General features: G+C 39.5%; 1 long non-coding RNA gene across 2 annotated transcripts; it reads right to left on the bottom strand.

Annotated features, from left to right (window-relative positions):
* Positions 1-55: 55 nt before the first annotated feature.
* On the bottom strand, positions 56-18,514 carry LOC147909181 (uncharacterized). Of its 2 annotated transcripts, none has more exons than XR_015545658.1 (3): positions 16,316-18,514; positions 3,759-3,925; positions 56-767 (listed from the first exon to the last, which is right to left on the bottom strand). It is a non-coding gene; the product is annotated as an uncharacterized LOC147909181 (long non-coding RNA). The 2 variants fall into 2 exon arrangements; XR_015545659.1 differs by having other exon boundaries at positions 17,059-18,514.
* Positions 18,515-18,909: the final 395 nt, after the last annotated feature.

Genomic DNA, 18,909 nt, shown 5'->3' with positions numbered 1-18,909 from the left:
GGACTATCTCTCGTCCTCTCTCCCTGTCTCTTCTCTCTTTCTCTCTCTCTCCCTCTTTCTTCTCTCTCTTTCTTTCTCTTTATTTCGTTAATTCGGATAATCTCAACAATCCCAGTGCCTTATCTATATCCTCGGGGTGCCTCCGGTTCGCGCGGGCAATCGCGCGTTCTTTGATCCTCTCGCGAACGGATCCCTGGAGCTCACGACTCGAATCCCGATCCTCGGGGCACCACCGCCGGTCCCACGTAGCCCGCCTCACCCTCGCCCGACCTCTCGCGTACTCTTTTACCATGCGCGCGGCAGGTACGCTGACGGAGAGCGTGTTCGCCCACGCGGCCGTGCGCGCGCACGCACGCCCGCCCGCACGCACGCACGCACGTACGCACGCACGCACGTACGCGCGAACGCGCGAACGCCTGCACGCTTCCGATACCCCTCGTCGCCGTACACCGGGATTCGGCGAACGGCACCACCTTCACCGATGCTACCGTCGCGATCTCTTCCCTTCTCCACCACCTCCTCTTCCTCGTTCTCCTCGTCGTCGTCGTTCTCCTCGTCTTCGTCTTCCTCCTCCTCTTCCTCCTCCTCCTCCCCCTCTCCCTCCTTCTCCTCCTCCTCCTCCGCCGCCTCCTCCTCCTCCCCCCCTTCCTCCTCCTCCTCCTCCTCCTCCTCTTCCTCGTCCACCGCCTCCGTCGTCGTGCTCTCGCTAGGTGGAAGGTAGTGTCAACTACATCCCACGTTTGCTCCTCTCGGTGGAGACATTGAGTCTACGAGAAAAGACAAAGCAAATATACCGAAAAATTATATCAGAAATTATTAGCATAGTAACATTAATGGGGTCATATCAATGATCGGAATCAATATTTACTTTCTCACAGATATTCGATACATTATAGTTCTCCGATATATTTATATTTCATTCGACGTTTGCTTCTAAGCAAATATCAATAACTGTGAGATACATGCAGAAACGTTTCCTCATGAATACTTCTGTGCGATGACAAAAGGGAATTTAAAGTATAAACTAATACGTGACTTTTATTAAAATCTGTATAACCGAGATTAACTTCCCTGCTACTGCCGAGATACAGCTATTCATTCGACACAAGTACTCGTATCGCGCGACAGACGACTTGCCTTAATCCTCGTCATCGCGCTTTAGAGACACTAGTGGCATATTAAAAAAAAAAAAAGGAAAAAAACGAGACGAAGAAAGAAGAGAGAGAAAGTTCTTTTGTCGTACTTCGGCACGGCATGAGACTACTGTCAAGCGTACCGCGAAAAGCGCAACCAATGCCGCGGGGCTTCCACTCTGTTTCCCTCAATTCGCGCGAAAGACTTTGCACTTTTTCTCTCCTCTCTCTTGACCGCCACTTCATCTTTAAGGGGATCCTAAAATCGTCTGTTTTACCGATTCAGGAGGACTTACACATATACGATTTACGTGTCACTAACACATCGCATTAAAGTAAATGCCCCAGTGATCGGACATGTAGCTATTTAACAGTGTATGTCCGGATAATTACACAAAATTTATTATTATTAATCTCAAACGTTTCTTTTATTACAATATTATTATAATTATAATGTATTTAAAGATTACAATTAAATTATAATATTATATGTATTTAAAAAAAATGTTTAGGATAGTAATGGTATAAATAAAGTTTTGCGTAAAATACACTGTTAAATTTAACTAATTTTAACTTGTCACTCTGTGTGTGTGTGTGTGTGTTCTTACTCAATGTATTGTTATTTTATACTAAAGTAATGAATGAATTTAACACTGTATAGTTAAATTTATTGAGCAGGAGCGCAGTGGCGATTTAAATTAGTCGAATTTGACACTATAGAATTAACAGTGTAGATACATTTCCGGTCACTGGAACGTTTACCATATTACATCGATATTGCATGTGCAAATTTTCGAATTAATTAATCCTTCGTATTAGATACCTCAGTCTAGATATCGTTAAGAGATTGGACACCGTTTAGACCACTTCTGATTGGTCTATCATATTTTTCAAGACTTACTTAAGATATCATAAGATGCATGGATATCTCATTCTATCTTAAAGATTCTGAAAAATATGATGAACCAAACGTATGGTGTTCAATCTCTTACTTGAGGATCTCTACCTAAGTCTAATTCTAACAACTCATGTTTGATCAATCCTAGTCCAAACTAAGATTGTTTTATACGTATATAAAAGTACAAAACTTTTATTTAAAAAAATATCGTTACGAATTGACGCCAGAAATCGATAAAAAAATTAATTCTCCAACTCCTTTTCGGCATAAAGTCGACTGATTTGGACTACGTTATCGTTTACTCAATTATATATGTGTATATGGAAAGAATTTTTAAATCTTCATATAAGGGCAGTTAGAAAAATACTTATTTGAAAAATAATGGATAAAACAGACGACTTGAAGATCTCCTTAACGAGCTACTTATTCATCATTAGCGAGCAAACCGGACGTGTTCGAAATGCATCTCAAACTTATCAAGCGTTCGCACTTCCGTTTTTGGAGTACAAACTATAATGCGTTTACTCTGCGATTTCCGCGTGTCAGCTTCTATACGCCACTTATCGAACTTGAAAGCGAGAGAATGGATTATCGATGATCAGTTAGATCCTTTTTTTTCGCTAACGCGCAGTAATCTCCTGAATCTTAATTCCGACATGATAGAAAATATGAAAAAGACATGATAGAAAATATGGAAAAATCTCTCGCGCGTCTGTTACACGAATAAAAATTCCATTAAGGAAACTTTCCGATCCGACGTTGCATTTCTCCGTCAACAAGATTTACTTGTTCCGTTAAAAAATTCAAAAAGACAAAATTAACTTATGCCACGACTTCGGACATGTACTGAGAGGTTCGCTGTAATAAGCGCGTTTTAATACGGAAGTAACACCATCGAAGCAGCTTGCGCAGAAAATGTCGAGCCGAAGTTTCGAACCTGTTATCGTCTAGAATCACACAATTCGATCGCGTTCCTCTCGTGCGCTCATCTCGTCGTCGAAAACACGAAGATGCCTACTCGCGGGGATGCGGCGGCGGTCCAATTACGGACGTATTTCACTTGCTGACTTGTCTATTTAAACGCGCGCCGCTTCGCCGTGGCGGTCTTAATATACTCGGAGGGAATTTTGCGTGTCACGAATTAGATCCGCCTGTGCAACGGCGCATCCGAAAGAGCTGTGCCAAGACAGTTAATTTGCACAATTAACTGACATTTGTAGGCAGACGAAATAGAGACGGCAAATAAAATGCGTTTAATAAATAATTTTCTCTCATAGCTCGATGATCAAAGAGTTCTTATATCGAATAAAAAAAAAAGGTATAAAAAAAGGTTCAAAGACTTAAAATGTATTCTCGATTCGAAATTCGATTAATTCTGCTTCATTTTCAAGAATATTGAAACATCACTAGTTTTACGTATCGGGAAGGTTAAAGCAAATTAATCTCCGGAGATGAGAATCAGTAAGCAAAGTTTAGTCTTAATTCAATTTCAGGTGGATTTTGCTGTAATAAATCAGTTTTGTTGTTGTGGAATTAAAGTTTAACTACCAATTAAAAGAGATTCAAAAATTCTTCAGAATTTTCCGCCTCCTGATTCTCCGCCGAAGAGACCCACGGCCTTCCCGATTGAAGGATTTCTTCGAAAGAATTTCGCCAAAAAATTTCGTCTTGTCTTTACCGCGTGGGAAACACTGGGGTAGAGGACATACTCGAAGGAAGTAACGTACTCGATAACTGCCATAATTGCGACAGATTCCTCATCGAATGCGGCCAGTTCGATATCCCTGGCGAGGCGGTCGAACTGCTGCTGCGGCAAGGGCGTGGAAGGATGCATGTTGCGCCAGGTGTGCAACGCGATTACCTCCCTGTTAAGTGCGCATGGCATGCTCGACGCCTGTAATTATAGAAATGCCAGCGATATTTAAATCTTTTTGCGACAATATCGTGCAAGAATATATACTTTAGGTCTATCGCGAATACTGGATAGCGGATAGAATTTAACGTTAAGGTGGATCAACTTCTTGAGAAGAGACAGAGGGACATTTTTTTTTTAAATTCAATATTAACTATTATAATTAAATTTTAATAGATAAACTTTTTTGTAATTATTAATAAAATACATGAACAATATTCTGTTATTATACTTGTAAATAATTAATATTTAATTTACGTAACATCATGTGAGATCATAACAAAAGTTACATCAAGTTACAAGATGATATTTTATTTTTTAAATTGTACTTTTCTATCGAATGTATTTTATGTTATTGTATGTTAATATTTGGAGTTTAAATAAAATATTATAAGATTCTTCGCATGTTAAAAATTATACTTCACAAAAATTATACTTATTATTTTCATATTGAAAAGAGGGACAATTCATAATCATGTCCAATTGGGGACAAAAATTTTCGAATACGTTTTAGGACTGTCTCTCCTAATTTGAGATGATTGGTCATCTTAACAGCCTACCTCTCTGAAAATTGAATAATTCGCATTTGAAATTCCAGACAATTGTCTGGAAAATATTTAAAAGGACTCTTACATTATCATCTATATTCCGTAACTGTCTGGTACAATATTACAATCGTGCGACATATAAATAAGTTCTCGTCTGTCCCGAAGTTTAAATAATACACGCCTTCTCCTTTTAATCTTCAGATTCATCCAGTGTTCGCGCGAAACCCAAAATTAGTTTCTCTTTACACGCGAACGGAGAACTGTCGAGAAATCAACGATATTACTTGGCTGAATCAATGGCGTTTTATGCCGGTCGACATTTACCGCGAGAATAAAAGCGCACGTACTTCGCCGTTTGTTATTCGTTGGTATTAACGTTTCCGCGGACAGTGTTTCTCGTACGACGAGTAGGCGCGAACTTCAGTATCGAGCTTCTCGTAACGTTTGCGAAGGTCGAACGGCGTTCGCGTCCGCCTCGAGATAATCGGAAGCGAGTGACGGGACGTCGTTCGAAAATCGATGCGGGCTTGTAATTTTTACCTTACGCCGTCTAACGATGGCATTGAATTGTTCATCCCTCTAGGTAGCCTCATTTCATTATACGCGGAACGTATAAAATAGCTCGGCGAATCAAATTTCTTAATAATGATATCTTTAACATTTAATGTTACATTTCTTTCCATTTTATCAGTCATTTTATCTTTTATATCGTTCGTACGACATGATCAAATAAGATTCGGTTACACAGATGTAAGATTAATTTTAATCTGCGATTAATTTAATCTCAGTTTAATTTACTATCTATCTTCTTTTAATTCTTCTCTCGAAATTCTTTTGAGTAAAATCTCATTTTAAAGAGTAAAAATACTGTCACTCTTGAACAACAGAGGCAGTATTTTCTCTTTCAAAGTGAGATTTCACTTTTTTGGAATGAGAGTCTTATCAAAAAAATTTAGAGAGTTGGAAATATAAGAAGACAAATAGAAAAAGATAAATAAGTTAACCTGAGATCAAAGTTGATCTTATATTTGTGGGACCAAGTCTAAGTATGTACGGTGAATTATAATATTTTCAGAAGCCTACACTGAAAAAAAACATTGGCTGCTGCAGCAAATTAGATGGTAAAATATGGCATAGCATTTTTAATTAGCTGCCAATCTTTTTTTTTAGTGCAAGTGTATTCTTAAATGTACTGTTAATGTTGTATGTGCAATAGACAAAAATTATACGCTGCAAGATGTTTAGTTTGACTACTAAAGCGCAACAGAGCGTTAAAGGTGGTCCCGGGACGAAGGCGTTTAAATCGCAGTGGATGGTTGCCAAGAGGTCGGTGGTAGCATTACGGCGTTATCGCTACTTTACGCACTATGAACTCCGCGGTTTCTTTTTTCTTTACGAGAAATCTAGCCGCGTCATCTTAACCCGATTTCTTCACCATAAAAAGAAGGATCGTGTAACCTGGTTACGAATCATATAGAATAACGCAAGAAGGATTTCATGATTTTCAGAAATACCGACATCGCTTTCTGGGCACGTTTTATGAGATTATGTGGAATAGATTTCGATCAGAATTGTTTCATTTCAATTATTCTCTGAGGTAAACATTTTTGGTATTTGTGATTATAATTATGTTACTATATAATTATGGTTATTACTGTTAAAATGTTAATAATGATTATATATGAATAGTTCTATCAACAAATATATGTATATATATGTGCGTAATTAGCAACCGGAAATGACTATAATTATTATTATTATTACCACAAAAATAGTTTCAATTATTATAATTTAACTGCAATTTCTAGTCATTTGTGGAGACAATCATGATAAAAATATAATTCTCTCCAAAATGACTATAGTTACATTAGCAACCGTTTTTACGGTAATTTTAATACGAAATTGGATCGATAAGAATAAATCTAATTAAGCAAGACAAATTCTATTTTCAGATCATCTTAGTGTCTAAATATTTTAGTGTGAATTTAAATATTTTGGTGTGAATTTAAATATATATTCAATTATACAAACTTCGCGCTAAAATTTTGTCAGTTTTGAAAAGAACTAGAAGTGTAATATCGCATATTAAATTGACAAGTAATTTAATAATTAATAAGCATTTTATGTGAATATTAATAATTTGATATTAACAAAAATATTAAAAACTGTGAATAATTTATTGGCAAGAAACATTTTTATACGGCAATAATTCTAATCATTTTTGATTGCTAATTATACGTACAATATTTATATCATGATAACGCGTAATTATAGTCACAAATATATGAAAAATTATTCTCTCGGGATAGATTTCTATTGTACTCTCTAAAGAAAATAAAACAATTCTAGTCGGAATCTGAACAGTTCATAATATTAGGTGTTGGAATTAATTCGTAGCGTTTTACAAGTGATGGGAAGTACTTTCATTAATGTATTTTTTAATGCTCATGTGAAATAAATAACATTCTTTCATTAAAAAACGCTACGAATTAATTCCAACACCTAATACGTGCCCAGAAGCAAACGCAATGTTATCACAATTCGAGAGAAGGTATATCCGGTATTGAACACTAGGGATTAACACGGATAATCTAATCCAACCAGCACGCGTGATTTCTTCCGCTAGCAAAAGGCGTATCCGATTTTGCCGCGCGTTCGCGGATATATAAAAACGGCTATGCGCTCAAGCGGTAAACCTCGATTCCCGCCGTCGTGCTCGCATTGGTTCATATAGGACGGATAACATGTCACAATAGTGTAACTATGGCCATACACCACCTCGCAGTGTATCCGATCTACTAGAGAATAGACGCTATAACGACGACGAGAAACGCTCGGTGGCTGCACTGACCCTACACCGTCACGCGACCTGCTCCATAAATAAATATAGAAATGCATAGAGACAGGTGGTCTCGTTAACGGCGTTATCTCCGTACAACGAACACTGTCCTTAATTAGTTTGTTAATACGCCCAAGCGATTTGGATGTCACGTATCGAGTCAGTTTTCCGTGTTCGATTTCGGTGCAACGTTAACGAAGCCACCCCAGTCGCCTCGGGACTGAGGATTCTAAACTAAGGATTGGAGTTTTAGAGCAACGTGGAGGATCAAGCGAAATCGCAGGTCGAAATGATTTAGTATGATTTACCGAGTTGAATCTCTCGGGATAGTCTCTCGGAATATTATAAGAACAACCGACGTCATTTCACAATTTAGAGGTGGAGAAAAGCGTAGGACACTTTCAGAAAGAGAGGGTACCTATATACTCGTGTCATAGGAACTTAAATTCTGAAGAAATTTAGTTCGCAATAGTTTTGGCGTCTACGAGATTACGTGTACCGTAAAGATAATTAAAAACGCCACGATAATTGGCAGAGACACATTTTCGCGAATCGAAGCTCTCTCTCTCTCTCTCTCTCAGGCACTTATCGCACCCGTGGCATTACGTGGAGAGAGTCCGTAATGCCGTTTAAAATAACGCCAGTGACAGGTACGGGTTGCAGCGTGCAGATAACTGCGTGTCGCGCGTGTGCGCATTCATCGCGAACAATGCGAGCGATCTTTTAAAAGAGATCTACTTCGCGCACCTATACAGACCTATACAGACCGGCGGATGACGAGTATTAAAATCGCTTGCGTCACTGTCCGCGATGTTCTCTGTTAAGTGGACAGGCGGTAGGCCGCGCGGGCGCGAGCGCGATTATTCGCTGCCAGGATGCGTGTCTAATAATACGTAATGCACAATGTTCGCCGTATCGCGCGATCGGATCGAAGTCCTTCGACTTCCCACGCCCGCGAAATATCACGGATTCTCTCGTACTGAAATAAATAAATGTACATTTGTTCGCGCGAAACCGACCGAGCTTGATCCTGAACGTGCAATGGAAGGAACGGTTTTGTTCTAGTATTAAAAATTTTTCCTCGATATACAGATTTAAAAATAAATTTTGTCTTTGATTATAAAAATAGTTATATAATAAATTTTTATGTAATGCTTCCATTATGTAATATTTTCCGTGACAGAAATTAATCGCAGTTTTTAAGATTTTTATTATATTTTTAATATTTCTCGCGATAAAAATTAATCTAGCTATTTTTCAAATTTTTCAACATCCTGAACACGAAAAGAATAGTTTTGCTAAAGTATTTAAAAATTTTGCTAGATATGGATCTGAAAATAAATGTTGTTAGGTTATTAAAATAATTGTATAATAATTGTATAATCAATTTTATGTAATATTTTCCGTAGTAAAAAATTATTCGCAGTTTTTTTTAAATTGTTATTAACACGAAATTGTTAATATTCTTATAAAATGCTTATTAACATCAATATTATATTATTATTAAATTTAATATGTAATATTACTACCCTAGTTTTGTTCACAATTATGTTTCAAGACTGAGAAAGATTTCGACGCGCGGTTTGCAGAATTAGAGATACGTATATTACATTCGCACTAAAACATTTAAGTATTAAGATTCACTTTGACTGAAAGTAGAATTTCTCTTACTTAATTAGATTGAAAATAATTATGTAGGACGCTCCAACTAATTACTAAAATATCAAAATTTTTTACAGAATTGCTCATCATATTTCAGTATTTTATATAATTATTTTGATAGTCTAACAAAATTTATTCTCAAGTCTGTATCTACCTATTAAATTTTTAGATAGTTTAGCAAAATCGTTCTTTCCATAAAGATTCTGTAAATTTCTCCTCTTGATATAATAAGAAGAGAAAGAGAGAGAGAGAGAGAGAGAGAGAGAGAGAAAGAGAAAGAGAGAGAAATAAGATAAATGTAGCATAAAGATAAATGTATGACTTGCGTATTCTAAAATAATGCATGAAAAAGATATTTTTCTTTAATTTTCAACACAATTTTCTGAATAATTTTGTGAATCATCATTTGTCGATGGAAATCAAAACATGCAATTATGAAAATAAATGTATATGTCTCTATAAGACCCGCGGGAAAAATGTAAAGAGAGAACATAATAATGGAAGAATCATATGGAAAAATAAACGCGATTTTTCGCATCAGCGACATTTCGCATTCCATCGAAACGATCGCGATTGCGTTCAGCAAAGATTATTTATCCTAACAAGGATCTGTAAATTCACCGGCTTGCGGAAAATATAAAAATAATGTTTCAGCCGCGTGTAATAATGTAAACACTTTTATCGGCTATCGATTTCGGTCGACCTGCGCCGCTTCTTTTATTACGGGAGTATATATCGGGATACGTGATCCGAGATTGATCGCGGCTAAGTCTAAGTCGCGGCATTAACGAAAAGTCAATCTCGTTGATCGGCTTTGCGGGACCGCTCTTCGGTATCCACGTCCGAAAAAGCGTTTTTGGATCGTCGCGCGTCTCGCGCGTAAATTAATAATATAAATGCGTCTGAGAGGGGCGAACGCGCGTAAAACGTATTAATGACTAAATGGAAAAAAAATAGCAGAAGGTCGTGATCCACTTATATGCATCTCTCTGCTTATTACGAGGCGTTACAGCCGGCGGCCGTTGCGGCCACCCCGGCGGCTATACAGTTGAACTATAAATAAATTTTCCGATACGCTGCTCTTTTTGCCGATGAAAAAAAAAAAAATATATATATATATATATATATACACTCACATACGTACATTCTTCCCTTGCACGCGCGTAAACGCGCGCATAAATTGCGCCGTGCATATTTTTACGGGCCCGTACGTGCACGGTCGCCGTTAACGTCAACCGACCTCCGGATCAGCGTGCAACCCCATTGTAAAAAAAATCCCTTCTCTCGAACGAGGCGCCCGCGCGCGAAAACCGCGTTTTGAAAATCGAAGTCCATCGAGTGTCGCGTGGCGTATCGAGACACCGCCGTTAATAACCTTTGATATTTCATTAATGAAGAACACTTCTTTGTTTCTCGCTCGAAAAGGTTACCGAGGAACGTAATAATAAAGCGTTGCTTCTCGGACGTTAAACATTTGTCTCCCTCTTCACGTGCTGGAGAGCGCGCGAAGTGAAACGTGCTGTTAGGAATGATAAAACTCGCGAACAGCCGCGGCTTGTACTTTTTAGAGATCCTTTAAGAGTGTAGACACGAACCGCGTTTTGTACACTGAGAGAAAAGAACTACAATTATCATACTTTAACTGTAACTTATAGTCGTTTTTTGAGGATAATTATGTATTTACAGTTGTTTTAATGATGCGAATATAAATAGTCGATTGTCTTATTAATAATAGTCACACACTGCTTGGAAACCTTTAGTTTTTTCTTAACACATTTTTTAGTTGTTATTGCTATATAAATAATAAAGTCCATTCTACAATTGCGTAAAATGTAGTTGTAGAATTGATCAATCACAGTCGAATTGAGGGAGAAATAATATTCGACCAATTTACAACTACAACCATTTATAATTTCGCTTGTAGAATGAGTTTTTGAGAAAACAATTATATTCACTATAATTGCGATTGCATTTGCTGAATAACAATTATTTTTATTTTATTTACCATTTATATCTTGATATTCTACTATATTTTACTATATTAATAATTGAAAGTATTACTTATAGTGTAATCTTTCTCTCTCTCTCTCTCCTCATATTTGAGAACTTAATAAGCAAGAACATTTTGAAATATTTTATTAACATTGTAGCAACAACCTTACTGAAATGTTCCAAAATATTTCTTGCTTTCTAGGAAAATTATCATATATGGTTATTGTTATTATCATTGTAGCAGTAATAATCATATTCAAGCAGAACAACAAGTCACAATAAAGTCAAAATGACATTAAAATGAATCGGAAATAATTAAAAAATGACTTTTAATAATCATTTTGATATCATTTTGATATCACAATGATTTGTTGTCTTGCTTGGGTAAAAATGGAACTCCTAACCATAATTGTTTTATAATTATATACAATATTATATAGTCATAAAAATACCAAACACTTTTTTTCAAGGGAGGAGTAGGACTTCTAATTTTGATAAAATCACGTAAGAGAAAAAGACATATATTTACTATTTCTTTCTCTTTTCTTTCTATCTTTTTCTTACCTCTTTTTCTCTCTCTCAGGAGCTGTTAAAACATGGCGGACCAATCAAAAAATATTTCGTGTCTAAAGTGCCGATTGTATATCTTGAAATGGAGTAAAAATGATAAAAGTGAGCAAATCCATTTGAATATTTATAATTTCATTGATCAACACCTAGTAAACGCTCACTTTTGTTATTTTCACCTCGTTTCAAGATACACAATCGATCCCCAAACTTTTATTAGGACGATACAATATTTTTATTCGCGTCGAGAAAAAAAAAAGAGAGGACTCCTCTTTCAATTCGATCGATAAATATTAACTGCTTTAACGTATAATCGACCATATCGATCACATTTTAAATTGGGCAAATACGGGATAAATCGGGTGGAGACGTTTGCATAATCGCGCGGTTGCACGCGGTCGAAGATGTCCCTCCTCGATATCCCACCTCCGCCCAAGTCACCGCCGTTTACTGGCGGATTAAGGACAGAATGAGGCAAAAAGGGTTTCCCGATTAGGGAAAAAGGAATCAATCTCGTGTATCAATTGTCGTGCACGCCTCTCCGTTTCCCAGGGTGAAACAGGTGGCACTCGCTATTACCGCGCTGCGGCTTTTATTACATTTTGCCCGCTAGTAGACATAAATGGGACATGTCGATCGAATTACTTCTAACGCGCGCCATACCTGACGATGAGGAGGACTATATATCGACGATAGCTGTACGGCTAGGTCGGGGATGTCTCTTAAGAGAAAACGGTAGATGTATGTACAACCTAATTCGGTAAAGGTATAACACATAGTCGGCCAAGCAGGTATTTCTCAGCGATATACATATACACGGTGCATCAGAAGTCCCGTCGGGGTCCCACCCCATCTGCCGGATCCGCTTTGCTTCGCGAATTTCGAGTTGAACTTTCTTTAGTAAAATCTTAAAGAGCTTAACCCGATAACGTGAAGCCGAAAAAAGAAGGAACTAGAAGCAAAGGGAAAAATTTCAAACGAATTAAATAAATAAAATAAGAATAATAAAAAACTTCAGAGAATGTAAATCAGAAAAATACAAATGTCAGTTTACGAATTCAAATTTCTTTAAATAACAAATTAATTTGACGTTTCGATCCCTCGCTTTTGAATCATCCTCAATAATTAAAAAAAAAAAAAACGAAAATATGACCGAAATTATTATGTGGAGATTAAAGAGAATGTCGCAGTCAAATACGTTAAATTAGAGCAAATCATGTTAAGATATAATTGGTAAATTTCTTAAAGTGAGAGGTCGAAACGTCTAATTAATATAAATGTCTAATTATTATTTAACGAAGAATTTAAATTCGCACACGAATACCTAATGTTGATTCCGATTGGCATTTATACTTTTGTGATGGAAAAAACAAGAACGCTGTACGTCAAGAAGTACCTACATTTTGCGGTTGTAAAAATGGAACCGAAAGGAGAAAAGAGTTGATGACGACGGAAGCAAGTGGAATAAGGTTCGTCTAATCGTAAATCTTCGGACGAGTTCTCACTGAAAACGGATCAACGATCAGCTTCCCAAAGCTTTTGAGAATCCGCTACTGCTCGAGAAAACGCGCGAGTTTTTGTACACCCTTTATAGCATTCGCACCGAGATCTTCTTCTTTACGTCAAAGAGGAAGAATTTGAGATGCAGAATTTGAGATAGATCAAAGTCGTAACATCACTCGTTCCTTTAGGATACCACGGGGGACCAACGACTCTTCTGTTTCTATTTTCTAATGGATATACACCAGCGAGCAATTCGCCGCTCGATTGAAATTCGCGTAGTCTCGTTTTCTCGTTTGCCTGTCGATGCTTAAACTAGTGTCAACATAGATAGCTCGGAATGTCATAGACCCTGCGATCGGATCTCTTCCATAGAAAGAATAGTTTTTGTTGAAGTGTCCAAAAATTTAGCTGGATACAAATTTGTAAATAATTTCGTTGAATCGTCAAAATAATAATATAACAACAAATAATATTAGGTGTTGGAATTAATTCGTAGCGTTTTACAAGTGATGGGAAGTACTTTCATTAATGTATTTTTTAATGCTCATGTGAAATACATAACATTCTTTCATTAAAAACGCTACGAATTAATTCCAACACCTAATAATATAAATCCTAATGTCTAATAGTATCTAAATAATATCAAAGTTAACACACATTTAAGTTACTAGAAAACACAATTCTTTTGCAACATTAGTTTATTATGCTTGAATTTCCTATATAATTGCTTTAATGATCCAACAAAATTATCTTCAGAACTGTATCTAACTAAATTGTTAGATAGCAAGATCATTCTTTCCGTGTCCAAATACGAAATTATACGCGTGGCTTTCATGGCGTATAAAATGGGTATCATTTTTCGCGAAGCTCTTATCGCAGATTACATCGTGCGCAGGCGAAGGGAAAATTTGAAGTTAACGAAATATTCTGCTTTTCGATAAGGCGAAAATGCCATAGCGGACATTATCATTATCGTTGGAAACTGTCATGTTCAGCTGAAAGGTGGGACAGGCGACAGATTGTTATCGTGGATTGTAATAGGTTCGTTCTCTCTTCAGCTGCCACTTTTCGCACTTGTCCACACTTCTCTTCTCTCTTTCTCATTTTTTTCTCCCATCTCGTTTTTCTTCGCCAAGCGTGAACTACAACACGCCGTTTCACTTAGAGCTGTGGAGAGTCTAATAAAGTACAGCTGGAAAGAACGAACCTAATGCGAGGTGGAGTCGGGGGAATTCAAAGTTCTCGTGTGATGCGACCGGAACTGCAATTGCAGTTTGACATCGTACGAAATGTTACGTCCGCCCGATTCGATCTTACGATTCCCGACTTCATTAAATTTCAATTTAATTTATTTTCTCACACATATTTGACACATATTCTCACAATAATGACATATTTTATATAATAATAAGGAAATAATGAGGAAATTTAATTGCGAATGCTCTTCTTGAGAAATAATCGTCTCCTTTGACATATTAAGTATAACAATTCTATTTATCACATTCGATATCATGATAAAATTGAAAAGTATGGATATTATTAACAATAGTGATTGTATCTAAATAATTTTTTGAAAATGAGGAAAAAATTTTCGATAAATCGAGAGAAATGAAAGCAGACGATTAGTGTAATAAATAAACGTACAATTATCGTCTTTTTCTAACATCAAAGTACTTGGTATCTCAGGAATCGGAATATGATACTTCGTTGCTATCGAAGCATCAAAAGCGCCGATAAAATCAGAGGTTCGTTCGCGACTCGAGGCGGAGGTGACATAACAGCGACGACATGTACGGTCGAACGATAAGAGTGCTATAATAATCTTACGTAAAACCGGAAGTGTATCGTCGGTACCAATCACAAGTTGTGTATCGCAAGTCGCGAATTGCAAACGGAAGCGCGTCTCCGCCCACAAGAAGATAAATACTGCAGGCCTATTTTGTAACTCTTAACGTAAATTTCGTTATCATTATAACGCTGCTGCGCAATTCTTTTAGCAAAAAAGCTACTGGATTTAATAAAAAATCTACTGGATTTAATAGACAAATACTTTTCTTGAGAAACAATTATCTTCTTGGCTGTATTATGAATAACAATTGATTCTATTTATAATATATTCAATATCGCGATGAGATCGAAAACTGTTGATAAGTTACTATCATTATCTGTCACAATGTCTGTATTTAAATCGTATCTGCGTTTTTTGACGCTTAAACCATTCAAATCAACATTTAAAAATAAGGCTTTAATCTCGTTCCTCGTTTTACACTATTTACAAACATGATAAATGCAAATACAACAGAAATTGAAAATAAAATCGCTGGCTGGAAGTGCTTCATAATTCTCAAGAAAATATGAGTGCCATTCACGTAATTAGCAATGAAATGTAATATGTGTTGCAGCAATTAATTTCAAATATTCTCGGTTATAGAAAAAGCAAGATAGCTTTATTTACACGCGCTCCAAGATAGCATTCTCTCAAACGTTAAAACATTAATGCAACAAGAGATGCAAAAGAATGGATCTAACAGCGTGAGAATAATTATGAAATTAAAGTAAAGAAATTAAAGAAGAGAGAGAGAGAGAGAGAGAGATTGCTAATAAAATTATCTGTTTATTAGCTCAAATTATGTACATAAATGCCCCTCCCCACGTCGCGTGCACAAATCCGCGAACTAAAATACGTGTAACACGCACATGCGAATAGCCATAGAAAAATAGTGATCGAACGCACGTTATCTTAATGGAAAACGAGAAGCTCCTTCGTCTATTATCAGTTTTGTTTTCGAATGCCCAGCATACTGAAAAACTCTCACGTACCGTGCCCGCCGTCCATAACGCGGAAAATCTCCGCGTGCATTTTTATAGATAAACAATCGCGGCTTCGTGCATCTGCGGTCCTGAATTTCGATATTCGTATCGTCGATTGTGTAATAGATTAGCGAGAAGACCTCTCTTAAGCTCTTCTTTCTCTCTCTCTTTTTTTTTCTTTCAATTTGAAATAAATTAAGCTAGGATTATACGAACGGATATCGTGACGGAAACTTAGTTGCGAGTTCATAGCAAAGTTGGAATTGATTAAAACAAGTTCAAGCAAGCGCAGGCGGTTGTAAAGCACGCGTCGTTCGCGATTTTATATTTGATTGTATGTAATCTATCGATTCTCTTTAAAACGCATACTAAAAGATTCATGAATGTAAAGATACGTTACTTATGCGCGAGGCGTTATACATGAATGAATGATTATTAGCGAAATCTTACTCTGGGTCAACGTTTCTTTCCTCGTTTCGAACGGCGAAATATCCGTTGTGGGAGATAGAAAAAATTACCGTACAGAAATAACCGCGTATCCCTTTAAGTTACTGCGAATCGACGGACGATTTCGCGATCGAAGTCCGTTCACGAAATCGGAACGAGTGGGATTTCGCAGAAAGGTCCACTTTACGCCGCGCGAATCTCGCGCGGCACACCTAAGGGACGTTGAAAGCACTGCTACGAAAAACACTCTCCGTCCCAGGAGAAATTCTCGAACGCGGCTCAGCACTGGTACAAAATCATCCCTCTCTGACTCACCCCCGTGACACGCTCCGAATTGAGTTCACCCGAGGACACGGGGGCGGCCGCCCGTAATCGCGTTATTTAGGATTCTTCACGAGGGCCGAGGCGAGTGGAGCGAGAGACGCGGCGCGACTAGCCAGGGTAGTCCCGAGAAAGTAAACCACCCCGAGGAAAAGTAGGGTGGCTCGTCCGGCGGCGTGCTCGTTACGCCGTACCCGCCCAACGCCAGAGAGAGGAGTAGAGGACCGTCGATCTTCTCGAGTTCTCCGCGAGAGATATTCCGGCGATGCCGGCCGATAATCGACGCGATAGCACGATGGGACCAACACACAGATGCGAATGGGTGAGATAGAAAAACGGTAGAACGTATAGACACGGGAAAAAGGAAAAGGAAAGAAAACTGAAAAAGAAAACTGCCACCTTCTACACCCCCGAACTATACTCGCCCGTGTCGAGTGCGTCACGCATCCTCTTCGGTATTCCTGGCGCGAGGCGGTGGAGGCTGCTGCGATGCGCGAACGAGGCGAGGCGAGGCGATGAGATGCGATGCGATGCGAGACGAGGCGAGGCGAGGCGAGGCGAGGCGAGACGAGGTGAGAGACAGAAGACTCGATCCTCCCTCCCGAGAACAAGCGAGCGAGCGACCACCCCTCGTCGACGCGGTCGTGGCGATCGTCAACGGAGATCCTTCTCTCCCGCGAGTCGCGCGCGTTGCGAGAGTCGGCGACAAGCTGCGCTTCTCCGCCGTGCGTCTCGGCCGGAGGGTGCGCACGGAATTGATGAGGGCGAGGGCGAGAGAGGGTGAAAAGGTAGGCGGTGGAGGGCGGGGGTGAGAGAAGGCGCTCTCGCACTCACATGTCTGTCGTGTGATGAAATCGGCGCGCGCGCGACGTACCCTCGTATCACCGACGACGGGGTACGACGGGGTGCGAGGACGAGCACCGGCCCGGGACCGTGGTCATCACGCCGACGACGACGACGAGGACGACGGTGCTTCCTGCTGTTACCTTCCTCTCCTTCCAATCGGTATACTCGGCTCTACTGCGATTGTCGCTTCCTAGCGCGCGTTACGAGACTCGTGCGATCGACGGCGACGTCGTCGTCGGTGCGACGATGTCGCAGTGCGCGTGGGGCCTCCGTTAGACTGTCGCCGACCGACTGACGGACGCGTGATCGGTTACATGCATGGTTTAATGCGGTCCCGACATCGCTCGGGGCGGGACGCAACGCGCGCGTACCCGCGACCAAAAGTGTGCTATTTGCTACGAACGAGATAGAGAAAGAGGAGAGTCGGATAGGGGTGGCGAGACGGATAGGCGAACGCGAGGATGTGGTCGAGTGAGAGAGATTTCGTTTGTGGGGTGAGATGAGAAGGGTGAAAGAGGAGGGAGAGAGAGAGAGAGAGAGAGAGGGCGCGCGTAAGAGGAGCGTTCAACACGGAGGGATGCTCCACGCGTAAGTCGCGAGCTAGCCGATGGTGCTGGCGCGGGATCGGAATAAAGACTGACTGTGATGGTAGTGGTGATGATAGTGGTGGTGATGCTTGTGGTAGAGAGAGCGCTTCTCCGACGAGGGAGGTAATTTAACCCCCGCTTTTCCCTCCCCCCCCCTCTCTCAATTTATTCGACTGACTTGGTCAAGGGGTGCGAGTGAGGAAGAAAAGATCGAGACGGGGAAGAGAGAAAGCGAAGAGAGAAGTGACTGGAAGAACGAGGAAAAGGTTGTTTGGAAGAGAAGCTGGAAAGAGGGAAAGAGCAAGATTAGAAATATAAGAGGGGGGGAGACTCGGAAAAAGAGGGACAACAAGTTGGTGTACGTGTATATATGCATCCCGATATGCGCTTGTGCAGTTACGAGCAACGGAGATAGGAAACGCATGAGAAATAGAGAGAGGGAAACGACAAACGGCGCTGTACTCCGATAACATTCGCGTTGGCACCGCGAGGCGCACTAAGGGCGTGGGCAATCCGCGAGGAAGCAAGCGAGCGGGCGAGCGAACGAGCGAGCGAGCGAGCGGGAACGGTGCGAACGACGGCGGACTACATTGATTTTGATTTTCGAAGGCGCGCGCATTTCGTACTCTCTGGATCTGCCCATTCATGCCGCTCCCGTCTCCCTAACTGTTGAGGACATTGGTCCTGTCCTCGTGCGAAAAGGGGAACATTTCGGTGTACCGGCGGATACAGCTTTAGGATTTTAAAGGCGTCTCAACTTGTTTACATAAACGCGAGCGCGACCGCGTTCAAAATTTGATTTATTAGTAGAATGTATAATGTGATGTTAGCATTCAAACAATG

The sequence above is a fragment of the Acromyrmex echinatior genome, chromosome 7 (assembly GCF_024713525.1).
Source record: "Acromyrmex echinatior isolate Ae372 chromosome 7, ASM2471352v2, whole genome shotgun sequence".
Classification (NCBI taxonomy): domain Eukaryota; kingdom Metazoa; phylum Arthropoda; class Insecta; order Hymenoptera; family Formicidae; genus Acromyrmex; species Acromyrmex echinatior.
Note: the sequence above shows the minus strand (reverse complement) of the source record. Positions and strands in the feature narration are given on the sequence as shown.